The sequence below is a fragment of the Somniosus microcephalus genome, chromosome 1, assembly GCF_052327205.1.
Source record: "Somniosus microcephalus isolate GS21.2 chromosome 1, FLI_Smic_1.0, whole genome shotgun sequence".
Classification (NCBI taxonomy): Eukaryota; Metazoa; Chordata; class Chondrichthyes; order Squaliformes; family Somniosidae; genus Somniosus; species Somniosus microcephalus.
Genome location: NC_140987.1, coordinates 345,533,322 through 345,550,606, shown reverse-complemented (window position 1 = coordinate 345,550,606; position 17,285 = coordinate 345,533,322).

Here is a 17,285-nt window from a genome sequence, read left to right as displayed (position 1 = left end):
CAGTCACACCCAGCTGGACGACGGTGGAGAGGCGTTGGAGAAGGATGGAGTGGTCAACCGTGTCAAAGGCTACAGACAAGTCAAGAAGGACGAGGAGGGACAATTTACCTTTGTCACAGTCACAAAGGATGCCATTTGTGACTTTGATGAGAGCCATTTCAGAACTGTGCCAGGGGCGGAAACCTGATTGGAGGGATTCAAACATGGAGTTCCAGGAAAGATGGGCACAGATTTGGGAGGCGACAAAACGTTCAAGGACTTTGGAGAGGAAAGCGAGGTTGGAGATGGGGCTGTAGTTTGCAAGGATGGAGGGGTCAAGGGTTGTTTTTTTGAGGAGAGGGATGATGTCAGATTTGAAGGAGAGGGGGACAGCATCTGAGGAGAAAGAACCGCTAACAATGTCAGCTAACATGGGAGCCAGAAAAGGAAGTTGGATGGTCAGCAGTTTAGTGGGAATAGGTTCGAGGGAGCAGGAAGTGGGTCTCATGGACAGGATGAGCATGGAGAGATCAAGAGGGGAGAGCGGAGAGAAACTGGAGAAAGATGTGCGTTCAGGGCTAGGGCAGGGTTGAACCTTAGAGGAAGATTGGCCCAGTGGGCTAGGGGAAGGAAGGGAAGTGGCAGAGGCACCTGATCGGATGGTCTCAATCTTAGAGACAAAGAAGTCCATGAGCTCCTCGCACCTGTTGTTGGAGATGAGTGTGGAGGAGGCAAGGGAGAGGGATTTAAGAAGACGGTTAGCAGTAGAAAATAATAGCTGGGGGTTATCTTTGCATTCCAGAATGATCCTGGAATAGTGAGCAGTTTTGGCGGACAAGTTTAGGACCCAATAATGCTATATGTGGTGGTGAATGGCTAAACCAGTTGTCCATCAACTCCATTCAAGTCTGCATCCCTTGGACTTCAGGGAGCGAAGATTATGGCCATACCAGGGGGAATGGCTAGGGTGAGAGTAATGGTTTTAATAGGGACCAGGGCATCAAAGGTGGTGGTGAGGGTGTGGTTGAGCAGATCGATAGCTGCAGAAATGTCGTGGTGACTGGAGGGCCAAAGGCTGGACAGTTGGGATTTTGTAAGTGCGGTTGTAAGAGAGTTGGGAGAGTTTTTTCCAGGGGCGGACACAGAAGGAAGTAGGGTTGGGTGGGGGTCGGGTGATCTGGGTGGAAAGCGATACAAGGAAGTGGTCAGAGATGGCCTTATCTTCGATTGACACAGTGGGAAGTAGCGAGGCCACGAGAGATGGCAAAGTCAAGGGGGCGGCCGTGAATATGGATTGGGGTGTTCACATAGGGGGAGAGATTAAGGGAGGATAGGAGGCTCGTGTACTCAGAAGAGAGAGAGCATGAGGAATTCAGATGGAGGTTGAAACCACCGAGGATGAGAAGTCACTCTTCTGAGGCTGAGGGAGGAAAGCAGTGAGGATATCTCGGTAATGTGGCGGTACCACCGGGTATCCCTTACTTATAATACATAATTCCCTTTAACTTAACTATGTATGTATATAACTTACCTGTTCGGGCCGTTGCCCCTTTAAGAACGCGACGTAACATGGTGATGTCACGTCGCGCATCACGTGACTCACCGAGACGTGAGTTGGCCCAGCTCGGCCTCCCGCTCCCGCGGCGGCCGCCGGCCCGGTTCGGCCTTCCACTCCCACGGCGGCCGCCGGCCCGGTTCGGCCTCCTGCTCCCGACTTCGGCCACAACGGCCAGCTGCAGTGCTGGGCTAACGTGCTGACGTCATCATGCAGATCACATGACTGCCCTAAGCGCGGGCAAACATGGTGACGTCACGACACGCATCACGTGACCGTCCCAAGCGCGGGAAAACGTGGACAACATGATGACGTCACGACGCAAATATGATGACGTCATCACGCAATCCACAGGACTGCGAACTCAGTTCTCATGGCGTCCCCGCTGGGGAAAGACCTACTCCAAGGCTCTCCTGCATCCATCTCTCTTACCTGCTGTATTTTATCTGTTTCCTGTACCTACCTGTTGGAATTCGGTTATTCTTGAATTAAATAACTTCTTGTTTGTTCTCCTGAAGTCGAACTCGATTATTTAGTAGGCATTCGGCCAATACCTACTTAGGTGATCCCGAATACCTACAATTGGTGACCCAACGACGTGAGTACGGGAGCTCATCAATAACTACATTGGTGACCCCATATCCGTGAACGTTTTTCACGGAAGAAACACGCAGCCTGAACCTCGTCTTCACAGAAGACGACCAACGAACAGCCGACGAACAACCGACAAACACCAATTCTTACATTGACGACCCCGCCTTTGTGAACGTATTCACAAAGGAAGCGCAGCCTGGAGGTGAGCCCGTTTTTCACGAATGAAACGCAGCCGGACCCCGATTTTTGTGAACGATTTTCACAAAAGAAGCATGCCATGGAAGCATCAGCCGTTTCGCTGTCACTACCGCAATACAGGGAGCAGCAACCGCCCTCGTGCTTTATAAAGGTAGAAGCCCCGTTCGGCGAGAACATCGATGCGGCGCAGACCACGCACCTGCTTACGGTCTCCGTATTCGACATTTCTACCGCCACACGGATCGTCTGCCTCCACGACATCTCCCAACGCAACAGCAAGTATACATCCCTCCAAGCGCGGGTTCTGCAGGTTTTCAGGCCCTCAAGATCGGAGCCCGCCCCCGCGGAGATGCCACGAGGACTCGCTCCTCATGAACCATGAGGACGCACTCCTCGCGACCCACGAGGACCCTTCCCTCGTGAACCACGAGGACCCTTCCCTCATGAACCACGAGGACCCTTCTCTCGCGAACCACAAGGACCCATCCCTCGCGAACCACAAGGACTCATCCCTCGCGAACCACGAGGACCCATCCCTCACAAACCACGAGGACCCAACCCTCGTGAAACACGAAGACTCATTCCCCGCCGACGACACAGCAGCCCGTCAGCCTGCTGGTTGTGTTTTCTACCACTCTTTCCGGCGCAAAAGCGAAGCGTTGCCGCCCTCCCGGCAGTTTTCCACTTAAATCAACAACAACTCGAAGCGTTGCCGCCCTCCCGGCAGTGTTCCCCCTAAACCAACAACAACTCGAAGCATTACCGCCCTCGCTACAGTTTTCCCCTCGACAAAAGCAACCATCTACTGACGCTGCGACCATCGACGACGGGTCCAATGGGCATTCCGCGGCCGTGATCGGTTACGCGAAAGTTGCAGTCATCACCGATCACTGATCAACGCAGCAACGGTTCGCTCACCTGTCGGCAAGTTCACCGATCTCGCCCGCCAAGTCCTCCTGGATCGCCCATTCGGCGTTCTGTCGAAATCTCGACTCTCAATGAGACTCTGAAACGATCAACTCCGGTAGATGTTCTTTTAATAAATTTTTTACTTGCTGCAAGGAGAGCGCCCCGCTAAGTCAAAGGCTAGCAGAGACTCTCTGCAGAATTACAGATTAACAACATATTTATACAGTAAAGTAAACAGGTTATGGTTTCATCATGTGTCTTTCTAGTCAGACAAAGGGACAAAGAGTTCTTCAATCCTTAACTAAGTTTCTACATATTTCTAAAGCCTGGCGTAGAGAAAAACTATTGATAATACAATGGGTAGTTATTTATTCTAGACTATTCAATTAAGACCATCAGTATTGTTTGGAATATAGTTACTTCATACAATATGTTTCTTCTGTTATCTGGTGGCCAAGCCTCTGGCCAGGTGGCCTGCTTAAGGTTCCCTTTACTCATGTAAAAGGTCTTTGTTTACAACGCAGATAAGCAACGGTTTACAGTGTTTAGTCAAGGTTAACAAGTTTAAGGAAGGAAACGAGGACATTTCTGCAGAGGCTTCTGGGAGGACTGGGACTCCATTTTGTTTGTCAAAAAGGGGCACATGTAACTACAGTATTCAGTTTTAAAAGGTACATTTCCACAGTTCCTACAGATTTTGTCAGATTGGGGACTTTTTCCAACATCAACAGAGCCATGGTCCGCGTATGCCCAGCCTGCCAGTCAGCTGTTTGCCCCGGCGCCCGCTTCGAACCACGGGCTGTAGAGATCACACATCACCACGGTCTTTCGCATGGCTGAATGCGTTTTGTTCGCCATGACACCACGATCCTTCGCATGGCTGGATACATTTTATCCGCCACAACGCACGCAAGGATCCGCTCACGACCAGCGCCTTTCGACCTCGCCCGCCAAGTCCAGACAGCACGACCGCCGAGACCACTGACAACCCATCGTCGTTACAGCACATCAGTACGATCGTCCGCCAGACCACCAGCCCGTCAGACCACTTCGTCTTTTGACATTCGTTAAAGCGAATTCTGGGGGGCGTATGTGGCGGTACCACCGGGTGTCCCTTACTTATAATACATAATAATTCCCTTTAACTTAACTATGTGTGTATATAACTTACCTGTTCGGGCCATTGCCCCTTTAAGAACGCGACGTAACGTGGTGACGTCACATCGCTCATCACGTGACTCACCGAGACGCGAGCCGGCCCAGCTCGGCCTCCCACTCCCGCGGCAGCCACCGGCCCGGTTCGGCCTTCCGCTCCCGCGGCGGCTGCCGGCCTGGATCGGCCTGTCGCTCCCACGGCAGCCACCGGCCCGGTTCGGCCTCCTGCTCCCGACTTCGGCCGCAATGGCCAGCTGCAGTGCCGGGCTAACGCGCTGACGTCATCACGCACGTCACGTGACTGCCCTAAGCGCGGGCAAATGTGGTGACGTCACGACGCGCATCACGTGACCGCCCCAAGCGTGGGAAAACGCGGACAACGTGATGACGTCACGACGCAAACGTGATGATGTCATCACACAATCCACAGGACTGCGAACTCAGTCCTCGTGGCGTCCCCGCTGGGAAAGACCTACTCCAAGGCTCTCCTGCATCCATCTCTCTTACCTGCTGTATTTCATCTGTTTCCTGTACCTACCTGTTGGAATTCGGTTATTCTTGAATTAAAGAACTTCTTGTTTGTTCTCCTGAAGTCGAACTCGATTATTTAGTAGGCATTCGGCCAATACCTACTTAGGTGAATCCGAATACCTACAGTAATAAAATTTTTATGATACTTGGGTGGGTGTTAGAGAACGACAATTTTAAATGAGAGGTGAGAAGGTAGAACAAGGTGAGATGCTCAAAGGAGGAGAAAGTGTTGGAGGAGTAGGGGGACAGACCCAGGTGTGATTTGGTGATGAGAGCCACACTGCCACTGACATGAATCAGTCATTCATGAAAGAAAGGCTTATGAAATAATACTGAGCGGCCTACGGGTGGCGCTGTCCAGAGAGAGTATAAATACTCGGGCACGGGACCAGCTTGCACAGGACATTCTTAACAGGAACTAGTGAAGGACACAGCTAGACTTCCATGTTGTAAAACAGTTAATTAAAGCTTTGTTTAAAGCTTAGACCAAGTGCCTAACAGTTTTCTTACGTCAGCCACCACAACGCTCTGAGCGGGGTAAGTGGTGGAAGGTATAGCTCGGAGAAAGGAATAGCATGCGAGTGATGTCCAGAAGCTATTTGAAGGGTTGAGAATTGAAGGATGGAGGTTATTGCTGTGGTAATTGTAATGTATATACCTTTAAGGGGGGAACTATCTTTTACAGCACATGTATACTGCAGTACCGGCAGTGACCACATCTGTATATAGCACTGAGTAGTAATCTGTACAGATCAGTTGCAGTGTGAGCCACGTTGAGTAAACACCTGTTGTACCATTCTCCTGCAGTCTGTCTCTTATTATACACGGACACAACATTGGCAACAAGGCAAGTTCGAACCTACCTGCAACTCTGCATCACCTCCCGGGGATTCGTTCCTGGAGATCAGTGGATTGGAGATCAAGGCCAGAGACTTGGGCATCGATCACGGGCAACCGCCCAGTCATCCAGCAGAGACTCGCGAATTGCGGGGGAGGCTGTCGAGAGCCAGGCTTGGCTTTCCAGTCGAGGTGGTCCAGCGAAACGGGCTGGCAACAGGTAGTGCGCAGACCTTTCCCGGACAGCGGCGGGCAAGAGCCCAACCGAGCGGCACAGCAAAGGGCCGAGCAGCATCGACGGGGGGGAGAGAGAGAGAGGGCAGAGCGCACAGGGTGCAGCCGGTGTTCAGGGGCCGAGCAGCGTCGAAGAGAGGGAGGGAGAGACGCACACAAACCCGCGAGGCGCTGCCATTGCCACGAGGACCGCCGAGAGTGCCGTTGGCAGCAGCGCAGGAGAAGCGCGCGAAACCTACAGGGTGCCGCCATTGCCACGAGAACCGCCGGGAGCGGCATTGGCAGCAGCGGGGGAGGAAGGAAAGCACGGGAGATGCCATTTTAAGCCATTGGGAGACGCCATTTTAAACCACACCCAAAATGCCGAAGAGTGGCAGTATCACCGCATTTGACAATGAAGTCGAAGATTGGACTACATATGTCGAATGAATAGAGGTATACTGCAAGGCAAATGAGGTGTCAGATGACAAGAAAGCGTCGGTATTGTTAAATTTAATGGGTGCAAAGACATATGGTTTATTACGAAATCTAGTAACCCCAATGAAGTCAATGGAAAAGAGTTTTGAAGACATAGTAACGATACTCCAGGAACATTTAAACCCCACACCGCTGCTGATAGCAGAAAGATTCAAGTTTGACAAACGGAACCAGCATAAGGATGAAAGCAATGCTGATTATTTAACAGAACTGCGCAAACTATCGAAACACTGCCAGTTTGGAGCGGGACTGGCAGATACCTTAAGAGACAAGTTTGTGTGTGGGCTTCAAAGTGAAGGAACCCAGAAACGGCTTTTATCTGAAAAGGACCTTACGCTGGAAAAGGCTTTCAGCATTGCGGTATCATATGAAGCAGCAGCACGGGGCGCTGCAGAGATACAACAGAGACCGCAAGAATGTGGCACAAACGAAATGTCGTATGGAACAGGGAAGTGCTATCGCTGCGGCAGAACAATGCATGACCAGAATGATTGCTGGTTCAAAGAAAAAGTGTGCAGACAGTGTGGAAAAGTAGGACACATAGCACGAGTCTGCAGGTCGGGAAAGAAAACCAGCAATAAGAAACCTACCAAAGAAAAGTACAAGAAGGTACATAAGATGACGGAGAATAGTTCAGATGAACAAAAGAGTGATAACGACTCCGAAAGCAGGGAACTGAGTTGTCTGAAACTACATAATGTGATCACAACGGAGGATCACCGAACCATTTGGGTCACTCTCAAGATAGCAGGAGTCCAGGTAAAGATGGAATTGGACACAGGATCAGCCCTAACAGTCATAAACCGACGGGACTATGAGTGGCTATTTCACACATACCCTTGAGAGACACAAAAATTATTTTGAAGACGTACACGGGGCAAACAGTCTACCCCAAAGGAAAAATAAGGGTGACCGTTATATATAACGGTAAGGGAACACCAAAACTAGACCTGTATGTATTGCAGGATGGAGGACCACCATTACTGGGACGTGAATGGATCCGGAAAATACAACTGGATTGGCATTCCATACAGGCACTGACTGTGGCTAACAAAAAGGATGATGACGTCACACCTGGGCGACTGTCAAAGATCCTAACTGACGCGAAAGAAGTGTTCCAGCAAGGACTCGGAACACTAAAAGTCATGACAGCGATGATTAAAATTGAAGAAAATGCAAGCCCAAAATTTTTTAAGGCCAGTCTGGTACCTTATGCGATCCGCCCAGCCGTCGACGCAGAGCTGGAGAGTCTGGAACATTCAGGCGTACTGTCCAAGGTAGACTGGAGCGACTGGGCTACACCCATCGTCCCTGTGATGAAAAAGTCTTTGAGCAGCACGCCTGGGGAACCAAGGAAGGTTCGCATCTGTGGGGACTTTAAGGTAACATTGAACCCGGTCCTTCACACCGTACAATATCCACTTCTGCGGATTGAAGATATTTTCGCCTCACTATCGGGAGGGAAACGCTTCACTAAGATTGATCTGGCCCAGGCGTATCTGCAAATGGAGGTAGAAGAAGCATCAAAAAAATACCTCACAATCAACACCCATAAAGGTCTGTACCAATACAACTGGCTGGTATTCGGGGTAGCATCAGCTCCGGCTATTTGGCAGAGGGCAATGGAACAAGTCCTGCAAGGGATCCCAGGGACCCAGTGTTATTTGGATGACATCCTGGTCACGGGCAAAAATGACAGTGATCACCTTGCCAACCTGGAGCAGGTGCTCACTAGATTGCAGGAATATGGGCTCCGAGCTAACCGCCCCAAATGCGAGTTTTTTAGAAAACAGATCTCGTATTGTGGCCACGTTATCGATAAAGAGGGGTTACATAAGTCCCCAGAGAAGATTGAGGCAGTAGTCAAGGCTCCAGCACCAGAAAATGTGTCACAACTGAGGTCGTTCCTCGGGCTGGTAAACTACTACCATATGTTCTTGCCAAATTTGTCTACAATACTACACCCACTGAACACCCTACTGCAAACTGGGGTGCCACGGAAGTGGAGTGATGAATGTAGATGAGCTTTCCAGAAGAGCATAACACTAATCACATCGAAAGATGTATTGGCCCATTACAACCTGAGCGGCAGAGCGGGGTATAAAAGTCCCCAGAGACCAGGTAAGGCCTCACAGCGTCGGCGGGAAACCTGAGCGGCAGAGCGGGGTATAAAAGTCCCCAGAGACCAGGTAAGGCCTCACAGCGTCGGCGGGAAACCTGAGCGGCAGAGCGGGGTATAAAAGTCCCCAGAGACCAGGTAAGGTGTACCAGTCTCTGAACTCGGAGGGAAGGAGAAAGGTAAAAAGTAATCCAAGTGTGACGTCACCAGAAAGCGGGTAAGTGATTGGTTGGTAAGTATTTCTCCCTTTTAAGCTTAAATCTCTTTGGTTTATAGTTTCTAAGGTGTGATATTCACCATCTAGAATCGGGGCAGAGGATCTTTAAGAATAATATTAATAAATTTAATGAATTACATAGAATGGGAGATCAGGCGATGTGTTGCTGCTGCAATATGTGGGAGTTGGTGAACACCATTGAAGCTCACGGTGATCACATTTGCAGTAAGTGTTGGCTGCTCGAGGAATTCCGGCTCCGTGTTGAAGAGCTGGAGTCCGAGCTTCAAATACTGAGACACATCAGGGAGGGGGAGGGTTACCTGGACTCTGTGTATCATGAGGTAGTCACACCAATTAGATTAATTAATGCAGATGTAGTCCGTGGCCAGGGTCAGGATGGTGTGACTAGAAGTGAGGCAGGTACGGGGATCCAGGAGGTAGTGTTGGAGGAGCCGCAGCCCTTGCACTTGTCCAACAGGTTCGAGGCTCTTACACCCTGTGGGGACAGGAGCAGGGACTGCAGGGAGGATGAGCAACCTGGCCACAGCACCGTGGAGCAGGGGGCCATTCAAGTGGGGTGAGTGAAAAGAAATGTTGTAGTGGTAGGGGATAGATAGATCGTTAGGGGGATAGATAGATTTCTTTGCAGCCGAGAGCGAGAGTCCCGAAGGCTGTGTTGCCTGCCCGGTGCCAGAGTTAAGGACATCTCCTCTGGGCTGGAGAGAAACTTGGAGTGGGAGGGGGAGGGTCCAGCTGTCGTGGTCCATGTTGGTACCAACGACATAGATAGGACAAGGAAGGAGGCTCTGCTGAGGGAGTTTGAGCAGCTAGGGGCCAAATTAAAAAGCAGAACCACAAGGGTAATAATCTCTGGATTATTACCTGAGCCATGAGCGAATTTGGCTAGGACAAATAAAATTAGAGAGTTAAATGCGTGGCTCAAAGACTGGTGTGGGAGAAATGGGTTTTGCTTCCTGGGACACTGGCACCAGTACTGGGGCAGGAGGGAGCTGTTCCGTCGGGACGGGCTTCACTTGGCCAGTGCTGGGACTAGAGTCCTGGCAGATCATATAACTAGGGCTGTAGAGAGGGCTTTAAACTAACTAGTGGGGGGGAGGTTCCTAGAGAGCAAATAATAAAAATGACAACAGAGAAGGTCATAGACTTAGGTAGCAGTGGGGAAATTAAAAACCAGAGCGTGTCAGGAAGGGGCAGAAGGTATGGAGTAAAAGGTAAAGTAATAAAAAGGGCAAAAGCAGGAACTAAGTGTCACAAAACATCTTTGAAAGTTCTCTATCTGAATGCACGTAGCATTCGTAACAAAATAGACGAGTTAATGGCACAGATAACTACATATGGGTATGATCTTGTGGCCATTACAGAAACATGGCTGCAGGGTGACAATGCCTGGGAATTAAACATACCAGGTTATTTAACGATCAGGAAGGACAGGCAGGAAGGAAGGGGAGGTGGGGTGGCTATTTTAATAAAGGAAGGAATCACTGTAATACAGAGAAATGATATTGGGTCAAAAGATTTGGATAATGAAACAGTTTGGGTGGAGGTAAGGAATATTAAGGGGAAAAAAACACTAGTGGGCATAGTCTATAGGCCTCCGAACAGTGGCAACTCTGTTGGACGGAGTATCAATCAGGAAACAGTTGAGGCTTGTAATAAGGGAACATCTATAATTATGGGGGATTTTAACTATCATATTAATTGGACAAATCAAATTGGGCAGGGCTGCCTTGAGGATGAGTTCATTGAGTGTATTAGGGATGGGTTTATTGAGCAGTATGTAACTGAACCGACCAGGGGGCAAGCAACCTTAGATCTGGTCCTGTGTAACGAGACGGGATTAATTAAAAATGTCCTAGTAAAGGATCCCCTTGGAATGAGTGACCATAACATGGTTGAATTCCATATTCAATTAGAGGGTGAGAAGGTTGGATCTCAAACAAGCGTGCTAAGCTTGAATAAAGGAGACTATGAAGGTATGAGAGCGGAATTGAGTAGAGTGGATTGGGAAAATGGATTAAAGGGTAAGACGATACAAGATCAGTGGTGTACATTTAAGGAGTTATTTTACAACTTCCAAAAAATATATATTGCACTGAGAAGAAAAGGGTGTAGAAGAAAAGACAGCCATCCGTGGCTAAGTAAAGAAATTAAGGATAGTATTCGACTAAAAACAAGGGCATATAAGGTAGCCAAATCTAGTGGGAGGATAGAGGATTGGGAAAACTTTAAAAGACAGCAAAAAATAACAAAAAGATTGATTAAGAAAGGGAAGATAGATTATGAAAGTAAGTTAGCAAAAAATATAAAAACAGATAGTAAGAATTTTTATAGTTATATAAAAAGAAAAAATGTGGCTAAAGTCAATGTTGGTCCCTTAGAGGATGAGACCGGGAAATTAATGGTGGGAAATATGGAGATGGCAAAAACACTGAATGAATATTTTACATCAGTCTTTACAGTAGAAGACAATAAGAATATCCCAACACTGGACAAACAGGGGGCTAAAGGGGGGGAGGAGCTAAACACGATCAAAATCACTAAGGAAGTGGTACTCAGTAAAATAATGGGACTCAAGGCGGATAAATCACCTGGACCTGATGGCTTAAATCCTAGGGTCTTGAGGGAAGTGGCGGTAGGGATTGTGGATGCATTGGTAATAATTTTCCAAAACTCCCTGGACTCGGCAAAGGTCCCGGCAGACTGGAAAACTGCAAATGTAACACCCTTATTTAAAAAGGGCAGTAGACAGAAGGCTGGAAACTATAGACCGGTTAGCCTAACATCTGTGGTAGGTAAAATTTTGGAGTCCATTATTAAGGAGACAGTAACAGGACATTTGGATAATCATAATTTAATAGGACAAAGTCAGCATGGTTTTATGAAGGGGAATTCATGTTTGACAAATTTGCTGGAGTTCTTTGAGGAAGTAACGTATAGGATGGATAAAGGGGAACCAGTGGACGTAGTGTATTTAGACTTCCAAAAGGCATTTGACAAGGTGCCACACAAAAGATTATTGCTTAAGATAAAAAATCATGGTATTAGGGGTAATATTCTGGCATGGATAGAGGATTGGCTATCTAACAGAAGGCAGAGAGTTGGGATAAATGGTTCATTCTCAGACTGGCAATCAGTAACTAGTGGTGTTCCGCAGGGGTCAGTGCTGGGTCCCCAACTCTTTACAATCTATATTAACGATTTGGAGGAGGGGATCGAGTGTAACATATCAAAGTTTGCAGATGATACTAAGATGGGAGGGAAAGTAGTGAGTGAGGAGGACATAAAAAACCTGCAAGGGGACATAGACAGGCTAAGTAAGTGGGCAGAGATTTGGCAGATGGAATACAATACTGGAAAGTGTGAGGTTATGCACTTTTGCAGGAAAAATCGTAGAGCAAGTTATTATCTTAATGGCAAGAAAATGGAAAGTACTGAAGTACAAAGGGATCTGGGGGTCCTGGTGCACGAAACTCAAAAGTTTAGTATGCAGGTGCAGCAAGTGATTAAGAAGGCCAATGGAATGTTGGCTTTCATTGCTAGGGGGATAGAATATAAAAATAGGGGGGTATTGCTTCAGTTGTACAAGGTATTGGTGAGACCGCACCTGGAATACTGCGTACAGTTTTGGTGTCCATACTTAAGAAAGGACATACTTGCTCTCGAGTCAGTACAAAGAAGGTTCACTCGGTTAATCCCGGGGATGAGGGGATGGATATATGAGGAGAGGTTGAGTAGATTGGGACTCTACTCATTGGAGTTCAGAAGAATGAGAGGCGATCTTATTGAAACATATAAGATTGTGAAGGGGTTGGATCGGGTGGAAGCGGGGAAGATGTTCCCGATGATGGGTGAAACTAGAACTAGGGGGCATAGTCTTAGAATAAGGGGCTGCTCTTTCAAAACTGAGATGAGGAGGAACTACTTCACTCAGAGGGTGGTAGGTCCATGGAATATGCTGCCCCAAAAAGCTGTAGAAGCTACATCATTACATAAATTTTAAACAGAAATAGACAGTTTCCTAGAAGTAAAGGGAATTAAAGGTTACGGGGAGCGGGCAGGAATTTGGACATGAGTCTAGGTTCGGATCGGTCATGGCCCTGTGGGTAGCGGAGTGGGCCCAGGGGCCGTTTAGCCTGATCCTGCTCCTATTTCGTGTGTCTAATTCTGTTAGATTCAGGAGATGGTTCTGGGATAGTGGATTGGCGGTTAGGATCAGATCAGCCATGATCTTATTGAATGGCGGAGCAGGCTCGAGGGGCCGATTGGCCTACTCCTGCTCCTATTTCTTATGTTCTTATGTTCTTATTACCAGTTCGGTTGGCATGTGATGCGTCACCCTACGGCATTGGAGCGCTGCTGTGGCACAAATTCTCAGACGGCTCAGAGACGCCAATAGCCTTTGCGTCAAGATCACTAACCTCAGCCGAGCGTAACTACACCCAGATTGACAGGGAGGCCCTCAGCCTAGTGTGGGGAGTGAAAAAGTTCAATCACTACCTGCACGGGCAGAAATTCACCTTGCTGACTGATCACCAGCCTCTTGTCTCCATTTTTAATCCGAAGAAGGGCGTTCCAGTGATGACTGCGCAACGACTACAAAGATGTTCACTTTTTCTAGGGGCGCACCACTATGAGATTGAATATAAGGGCACGAAACAGCATGGAAATGCTGATGGGCTATCACGCCTGCCACTGCCTACTGCGGAGGAAGCACCAGCAGTGGATCCTGTCGAAGTATTCCATTCGACTATAGTTGAATACCTACCGGTAACTAACGCTTGTATCGAAAAGGAAACCCGAAATGACCCGACACTGTCTCGGGTATATGATTTGACGGTGAAGGGATGGCCAGCACATGGCGACTCACTGTTGCCAGCATTCTCGACAAGGAGAGAACAGCTGTCAGTGTGCCGGGGGACCTTGATGTGTGGATCCCGAGTGGTAATTCCACCCAAATTAAGGGGTAGAGTGCTCAATGAGCTTCATGAGGGTCATCTGGGAAGGGTAAAAATTAAAAGCCTAGCCAGGGCTTATGTGTGGTGGCTGCGAATCGATAAACAAATCGAGGACCTGACCAAGAGTTGCTCAGGGTGCCAGGAAGTCCAAAATGCACCACCACAGCCCCCTCTGCACCCATGGGAGTGGCCCTCATTTCCATGGCAACGGGTGCATATTGATTTTGCTGGTCCATTCATGGACTCAATGTTTTTAATTGCCGTGGCTGTGCACTCGAAATGGCCTGAGGTCATCAAAATGTCCTTCACCATCACGGAGAAAACTATTGCAGTCCTACGGAACATTTTTGCCAGGAATGGCTTGCCAGAACAGATTTGCTCCGACAACGGACCACAGTTTGTGTCTGGAGAGTTCCGGAGGTCCTTGAAAAAGAATGGGGTAAGGCATTACACATCCGCCCCGTATCAGCCAGCCACAAATGGATTGGCTGAGAGGTTCGTACAAACCTTTAAGAAGGCAATAAAGGCTATGTACAATGACAACATTCCGCTGCAGCACAAGGTGGACAATTTCCTGTTCGCCTACCGGAATGCGACACATGCAGTCACCAACCAGGCCCCAGCCATGATGTTCTTTAACCGAAGGTTAAGATCTCGCCTGGATTTGCTCTGACCAAACGTACAAAGAGATGTTGAGAGTAAGCAATTCCAGCACATAAATGAAAAGCCAACAAGGAGCTTCAATGTAGGGCAACCAGTCTTGGCCCGCGACTACCGAACAGAAAAATGGCAGCCAGGAACGATATGCACATGGCAGGGCCCCCTAATGTACACGGTGGACGTTGGGGAGAGCATCGTGAGACGCCATGCTGACCAGATCCTAGAGTCACAGGAACAAGTCAACCCCATGCCTTGCCCACACGTACCTGTTGATGAACCCGACGTACAGGTCGCATCTACCCCAGAAACAGTAGCATCGGAAGCTGATGAACCGACCGACGACAGGGGGCCAGATTTGCCTCCGCACCAAGAGCAAGACACTCGGGAAAGGCACTATCCAGAAAGGATCAGGAAGCCTCCCCAAAGACTGAATATATAAATAGACTATTTTCAGCTAATGTTGCATGTTAAAAGTGTTAATTGTAATTAGTTTGATATTTAATTGTTAAATGAGTGTTATGGTACTGTTAATCTAAAAGGGGAGGAATTGTAATGTATATACCTTTAAAGGGGGAACTATCTTTCACAGCTCATGTATACTGCAGTACCGGCAGTGACCACACCTGTATATAGCATTGAGTAGTAATCTGTACAGATCAGTTCCCGTGTGAGCCACGTTGAGTAAACACCTGTTGTACCGTTCTCCTGCAGTCTGTGTCTTATTATACATGGACACAACAGTAATGGTAGTCAGTTGTGGTGCAGGTTGACGGGATGTTGGATGTCACCATAGATCAGAAGCAGCGGAGAAAATGTAAAACTACAAGCTAGCTACCAAGAAAACTGAAATACCAGTCGAATGATTCACCCAGCTCAGCAGAGAAACAGCCATAGTGGGAAGATCATTTTTTTTTAGCAGCAAATTTTTGACACAGCAAATGAGTCTTACGGTATAATTCAGTTTAGTCCAGTGCAGAAATGTAGTGGTGAAATCCAGTGTAGAAGCATAGTGGTGTAATCCAGTGTAGTCCAGTGCAGAAGCATAGTGGTGTAATCCAGTGTAGTCCAGTGCAGAAGCATTGTGGTATAATCCAGTGTAGTCCAGCGCAAAAGCGTAGTGGTGTAATCCAGTGTAGTCCAGTGCAGAAGTGTAGTGGTGTCATCCAGTGTAGTTCAGTGCAGAAGCGTAGTGGTGTAATCCAGTGTAGTCCAGTGCAGAAGTGTAGTGGTGTCATCCAGTGTAGTCCAGTGCAGAAACGTAGGGGTTGATTTTGTCGAACCTGTTGGGAAGAAGGCGGGTCTTCCCCTTTCGGGTTTCTGACTCGCTTACTTCAACGTCTGGCCAATCCGCGCGATTTTCCCTTGATTGACCTTGTTAAGCCCGCCCAGCGGGCTCAGCAGGCCAATTAAGGGCCACCCGGCAACAGGTGACGTCACAGACTGCAATTTCATCTGTCAAGATTTCTGACAGATGAAATATCAGTGTCTCACAGCTGTTTGAAGCTGTGAAACATGACAGTCTGATTTCTAAGCTGAGTCCTTCTACGCAGACTCAGTTAGAAATCTCAGCAGCACTAAAAGCTGCAGGCTGTCACTTTTGACAGATCGCAGCCGTTCAGCTTTAAGTTCCAGCTGACTGATGCGTTGCCGACGCCTACAGGAAGAAAGGCTGTTAAGGTAAGTAAAGGTAAGTAAAAGTTCTTTACAAACTTTAGACATGCCAAACACACTTACCTTTTGTCGTGTATTGATTGCGAGTTTGACACCAGTCAATACGATAATGTAATGTGCGAGTTTAACACCAGTAAATACGGTAATGTAATGTGCAATGCATTATGGGAATTACCCGGGAAAGCTCCAACCTGGCATGGTTTGGAGCCGTCGGGAAACCCACACGAAACCCCTCAAAATGGGAATTAGGCTAAAAACTGCCTGTTAACTACCTTCCCGCCCGGTTTCGGCGGGTCCCAGTGCTGGGCGGGTACCAGCCGCCCCTAAAACTTACGTGGGGCGGGATTTTGGGCGGGATGGTGGTGGGACCCCCAAAATCGGGATATCCCCCCCCCCCCACACGCCTGAAACCCCGCCTGACGGCTCCCTGAAAATCTAGCCCGTAGTCTTGATGTCCTGAGAAGTCCAAGAATTCAGAAACCAAATTTGAGAAGCAGAGAGCAGGGGTGGGGGGTGGGTATTGCAGGTTTAAAGCAGATAACTTGTAGTTAACTTGTAGTTAGGGCTAAAATGCATCAACTGATGGAGCCAGGGGGACTTGAACAGTGGAATCAAGGAGATTTGGGAGAGAACGGGCAAAGGATGGCAGGAGATTCCCATGGATAGAGGTGAAGAGCTGCAGAGCTCCTTGTGGAACTGCCAGCCTAGCCGCAGCCACCCTGCTGAAAAATAACAATAACAGAAAGAAAGACATGCATTTATATAGTGCCTTTCACAACCTCAAAGTGCTTTACAGGCAATGAAGTACTTTTGAAGTGTAGTCACTGTTGTAATGCAGCCAATTTGCGCACAGCAATGTGATATTGACTAGACAATCTGTTTTAGTGATGTTGATTGAGGGATAAATATTGGCCAGGAGACCGGGGATAACTCCCATGGTCTTCTTCGAAATAGTGCCTTGGGATCTGTTACATCAAACAGAGAGAAGACGGGCCTCGGTTTAACGCCTCGTGTTATGTCTCCGATGAGATTTTGTTATTGTGTTTTGTCTCCCACTAGTGTTTACTACTTACCTCCTTATTGTTGATTTATGTCATGTGACATGATTAGAAAGTGAAAGTAAAACAGAACCACGAGGGAGCCATCTTGAACTCATGGCTGGGGATGTGTACA